Source organism: Peromyscus eremicus, chromosome 13, assembly GCF_949786415.1.
Source record: "Peromyscus eremicus chromosome 13, PerEre_H2_v1, whole genome shotgun sequence".
NCBI classification, from domain to species: domain Eukaryota; kingdom Metazoa; phylum Chordata; class Mammalia; order Rodentia; family Cricetidae; genus Peromyscus; species Peromyscus eremicus.
The window spans coordinates 1667005-1673004 of record NC_081429.1 but is presented as its reverse complement, the minus strand read 5'-3'; positions in this window follow the sequence as shown (position 1 = coordinate 1673004).

Sequence of the window (6000 nt, the reverse complement as noted above, 5' to 3'; positions counted from 1 at the left end):
TTCTTGGAAAATTTGGGGGAAAAAAATCTCTCTAAAAAGCCTTAATCTTAAACTTAAAAACTAAAGCCTTTAACTTTCTCTCAAAAGGGCAAAAATTAGAATCACCTGAAGATATTAGTATGGGGACCACCTGTGATTAGCTCTAAGGGAAAACAACAAACCTCTGAAGACAGCAAAACCTCTAAGTTCTTTCAAGCTTTAAAAATCCTCCCTGCAATGCAGGAGGCAGGGACAAGTTCCTAAAAACCTCTTCTAAGCTGTCTCTTCAAGCCAGTAAAAGACAGTGGGTCAGAGTACCCTGAGGGAAACGCTTGGGAGAGTGTGGGTAAAGAGCTACAGAGAGCCCAAAAGGGCAGGAAACTTTACCTGAAAAAAGCAAAAAAGCCAAGCTTTTCAGTTACAGCCGAGCTGAGGCATCAAGGGTTTTGTTTCTGAGTGAGCATTTCAGAATGAAAAGGTGCTCCTAATTGTCCTAATGCAAAGATCCCCTGAAGCAATGCAAACTGTTAGCATTGTATCCTCGCTTCTGACCAAAAATCCAGAGCATCTCTGAGTTGGAGTGCATTTCAGGGATACTAGGGTTCCTGCAGTGGTAAACTTCCTGGAGCACAGAGCTGAGGCAGGAAGATGCAGGACCCAGGGGAAAGATTGCCAATGAACAAAACTAAAGCCAGTGGGAACGGCACAGTTGTCCACTTTCCTACAAGTCCCGGGTTGATAGGTCCACAGCTGCAAAAAGAAATCTGAGAAAAGCTTTCCTATCAGAGTAAGGACCTTTCTGGGAAAACAGTAAAGCTGAACTGTGTCTGAAGCAGTTGTGCTGCTGAGTCAGAGAGCCCAGCCAGGGCAGAACAGAACTATCCAGGAGTAAAAGTCAGAAAGCATCTCTTAGAGAAAAGCTTTGTTTCAACTGACTCCCATGAGACGAGGGAGTGTAGCCCTAAGAGGTGATTGCCTCTGGCATAAGCTCTGTCCTTAAGCACCCAGACAAGCAAATGCAACCCACTGGGGGACTGGGCCAGGTGAAGGCCTGATGAGGCAAAACACCTGTCCTAATGGGAGTTTAGAAATGGCAAAAACCTCCCTTGTTAGATTTTCAGTCTGTACGCAAACCACACAGACCCCGAAAACAGAAACGGACAAAAAGCCCCTACCTTCAGTAGCAGGGAAAGCCGCCACTGTAGTGTCGAGGGGATAAACTGAGACCAAACTGGGAACTCTCTGGGAAAAAGACTCCGAAGAAACAGAAGGGACATATTCCTCCCCAGAAAATACATGACCTGTGAAAAGCTGCTAGAATTTGAGGCAGATTCCGGGGGAGAAAAAAGGCCCCTACCTCCAAAAGCAGCTAGGAGGGGAACAGAGCCGCAGACAGATACCTGAAGCTCTGCATCTGGGGAAGGGAGGAACAAGCAAAATGAGATAGATCCGTGGGAGAAAATCTCTCTGAAAGAGCTATGGAAAAGCTGTTGTACATGATCTTGTTTTTCACTGACTGGCTAAAACACAAGCCCCTAGGAAAGTTGCTATCAGAAATGCCAGCCTCAATGCCGGCTAACGAGGCAGGTGTGGTTCTGATTTGGGGCCAGTGTTGGATGAAGGAGAAACACCTGTTAAAGCCAGTTGAGGCGAGAATAGAAATCTCCCAACGTGCCATAACTGAAAATGTAAAATGCTTGTTCAAATCTCCCGTTGCAAAAGCAAAAAACTTTGTTCAAACCTCCCGGGCAAGAATTTGTAAGCAAGTCTGGTAAAAGAGAACCAGTTGACTCTCAGACCCAAAAAGAACTATGGGAAATGACTGATGGGAAAATGATATAAGGGACTGATATGGGACTGATATTATGGACTGATATAAGGGAAATGCATTCTGGGAAAGGTAGTTTTTCCGCTAAAGATGGCGACATTGCCCTGAAACACTTTTGTCAGCTTGAAAATACGTTCATGGTAAACTTAAAATACAGCTTTTAAAAGAATAAGGAGGAAAGTCGTCTAAGAGTTTAAGTGTCAGTTCCAATGAAAGATTGAAAGGATACAGAGCTAGGCACTTCGCGGTTTGGGGCTCCTTTGGCAAAATGCCTTATTTACCCTAATAGCTGTGCGGTATTTGGCAAAGACCTTACAGCAGCTAAATACGGTAATTTCACCCTCAGTGTGAAGTGAAGTTTTTCAGTAAAACAAACCAAAAGTACTGCTGTAATAGAAACGTTTGTCTGAATTGAAGTACATAGGGGGAGCTATTATGAATTTGGGTGAAGGGACAGCCTCTAGTTAAAAACCGTCTACTGCTGACAGTGCATCTCTGCCGGTTCCGGAACGGCTGAGAGAACTGGCAACTTTGGAGTGTGGCTTTGTCCCAAAAAGGTTACAGTCCCCTAGCAACAACTATCACAATTCTATAACAACAACACTCACTAAATCCCAGTGCTTTATAACAAAGCTGACTGTAAACTCTAAACTTTAGAAATGATGTACATACTTCCTGTCTAGTTAAGAGAATCTGTCTAATAGAGATAGTACTAATAATTAAGAGTAAGAAATAGAAAAAGATGAAAATAAGATATGTGAGTTTGTAAAAATTATCTTGTTAGATCTGTGTTAAGAAATCTTTAGGTGTTTGCTAAGTTAAATATATGCTAATGGTAGCCCTGTATAAGTTTGTAAAATAGATCTATAGAGTTCCTTTAAGAAAATAAGCTTGCAAGAAATATCTAAGGTAGTCTAAGACGTGTAGTAATAAGCTTGTAAGAAGTAAAGATACTAATTGTAAATGTAAGTTTAAATAAGAAATATGATAAGTATATAAGAAGAAATATATTTGCTAAAGTAGTTCTATAGTTTCCTTAAGGAGTATAAATAAGTAGATGTTAATGTGTTATATGTGAGTTTGTAAAAACACGTAAATGTTGAATGTGAATCTAAATGCAAAAAATGTTATATGTGAGTTTGTAAAGTGTAAATGTTAAGTGTGAGTCTATTTTTAATGTATATGATGAAAGAACCTGAGACACAGAAGGTAGTGTCCTAGTAGACTGCAAAGCAGGCAGTCTGAGCGGTTTTTCAAAAGCTCCAAAAGCCACTAAGAAGCTAAGAATGGCGGACGCCAGAACTAGCACAAGGCATCCGCAGCTGAGATTCATGGAAAATCAACGCAACACAGAAAAACCTGAGCTAACATCAAAAACGGTGCGGTTTAGAATACTACTGTACCTAAAAAGGTCTGTCTGTGAGAACAAAAGTTGCAGAGACGCTTGTTTGAAGTAAAATTGTTAACGGCAAAAAGTTTTGGTTGAAAACCATCTCTTCATATTTGGAAGTGAAAGCCTGATACTAGAATTTATTTCTTGTTTGAACTTTTTGAACTTAAAATGAGATAAAACTACAAAGATTTTGGTTATGGATTTCTTCATATTTGGAAGGCTCGTACCAGAATTTATCATGTGAATTTTGGGACTTAAGAAATGAAATGAACAGTAGAGATTTCATTGCAATGGGACAATTTTGAGTTTATTCATAGTAATGACCTAGAACTGTTTGCTAGAATTGGGTTAAAAATGGAACTGTTTAAATGAAGAAATTTATTTCTACCTAGAATCAAGATGCAATTTTGTGTATGCATATATGCTTTATTAACTGGTGATTCATGAATTGTTTTGTGGAACTGTTTATGTAAAATGGAATTACTTATGGAACTGGTTTGTGTTACAAACGGAACTGTTTAAACAGAAGTTTGGGTTTTCTAACTAGGCTTGAGATTTTGCTTAAATTATAAAGAAAAGGGGGAGAGTTAATATTCCTTAGTCTAATTTCAAAAGTTGTTTGAGTGGATTAATGTCATGTTTTTGTTAGTAAGAAATGCAAATGGGGTATATTAAGAGACTACTTTTAAAGTATAAAGAGTTTTATTAAACTGCTTTTGGATGTTTTGCTAAGTTTTCAAAGTGTTAATGGTTAGATTGAGAAGACTGCTTTTCAATATGGGTTTGTAGGAATTGTATGAGTTTCTTCTAACTAGGTTTGAGGTTTTCTTTAAAAAATTATAAAGAAAAGGAGGAGCTATGAGATTAAATTATGTTTGCAGAACCCTATTGATATTAATGCGCCCTGGTTTTGTGGAGTTAAGGAAATATTTAAGTTTGATGTGAATACATCGAAGTTTTTCCTATGTTCTGTTAACAAGAAAATTCAAATGATTGAGTTAAAGTTGTAAGACGGAGAAAATTGTTAACTATATTTAGCACCATATATGCTAATTCAAATGGTTCTGTTAAGAGTTTGCTTTGAGTTGTAAGACTGAGAGAATTGTGGCTATGTATAGCAATATTTATGTTAACCTGTTAATGGTAATGATGAAGCTAAGGGATTCTTTAAGTTTGTAGTCGCCTTAAGAGTTTTTGGCTTAGAAAGGGCTTGAGGCAGCAAAGACTGCTGTAGTCACCTTGGACCTAATTCAAAAGAGAAATGCCATCTATATCATCCTCTACTCCCATACTGGGAGGTGTAACAGCTATGGAGATTGCTGTAAGCTATTAATAGTTATTTTTTTATATATATTAAGAAAGGGGGACCCGTGGGAGCCCGTTCTCGGGTTCCTCGTGGCTTTACCCAGCAGGTCCGCATACAGGATGATTAGGACCACGGGCCTAAGTGCAGGTGTCTGGGATGGTCTGCACTTGCCTGTGCTGGGGGAGGAGGTCTTTTGCTCCACCCCTTGGCGTCTCTATAAAAACCCTGGGGCAGAGACAGTCGGGGCCCGTTGGAATAGGTTCCAGGCCCTCTCGAGGCTATCCTTTATTTTCTATCTGTTTATCTCTGCGATATTCTCTGCAATAAATCCTTCTATCTAATATTTCCTGCTGCTCGCACTCAAGAAAACTCTGGGGAACTGTGGGGGTGGTTGGGTAAACGCCCCACAGGCTATCAGAATGGCAGTTGTTTTGATTATCCTTTTCTTTTGGGTATTTAAGATCATGTAGGTGGCCAAAGATAAATCTTCTTGTTTGTAAAGTCTGTTGAGACTCTTGTATGTGTTCTTCTTGGGGATTTAGAATTGACCCGTTGACACCCTTGGCTTTCCTCTATCAGCCATGCCACCTGCAGGGCTAGGTCAGAGTCCTCCTTTGGAAGCATAGGGAACATGTCTCTCTCCATTGATTCTCCTCCCCATGGAATGTACATGGATCAGAGTCTAACTGTTAGAGACTCCACCCACGGTCTGTCTGATCAAGAGGCCAGGAGACTTAGCAGGGTTCCCTTGTCCATGAGGTACTGGCTGGCCTTGGACTGTAAGGGTTAAAAATTGGCTTTCTTTCTGAACCCCTTATCTTCACAGAAGGACAACCTTACCCGTTTCATGATTCTAAATCATGTATAACATTTCGAGAAAGTTTAGACAAACACAAACTCACAAAAACAAAACATGTCTTGGTTAGGGTTTCTGTTGCTGTGATAAACACCATGAGCAAAACTGACCTGGGGAGGAAAGGGTTCCTTTCAATGTTTAGCTTGGAGACTATCATTGAAGGAAGTCAGGGTGGGGACTCAGGGCAGGAGCCTGGAAGCCGGAACTGTTGTAGATCCAGGGAGGGGAGCTGCTGACTGGCTGGCTTCCATGACTTGCTTAGCCTGCTTTCTTACAGCACCCAGGGCCACCAGCCCCGGGGTGGCTCTGCTCATAATAAGCTAGGATCTCCCACATCGTTCCTCAATCAAAAATAGGCCCTGCAGGCCATTCTGGTGCTGGCACTCTCTCTGCTGATGATCTCTCTTTCCAAATAACTCTGGCTTGTGTCAAGTTGACATAAAACTAGCCACCACAAAGCGGTTTTTAACTAAGTCCTAATTTTGCTATGACTCACTTTCCGAAGTGATTAAAAGTCTAACAAAGTTGGAAAAACACAAGCAACCATCTTGATTAGACACACATTTTTGTTGTTTAAGCCAGTTATTCCAAATGTTGCTATAAGCAGATCAATATCTTCAGGAATTTTAATAACCTTC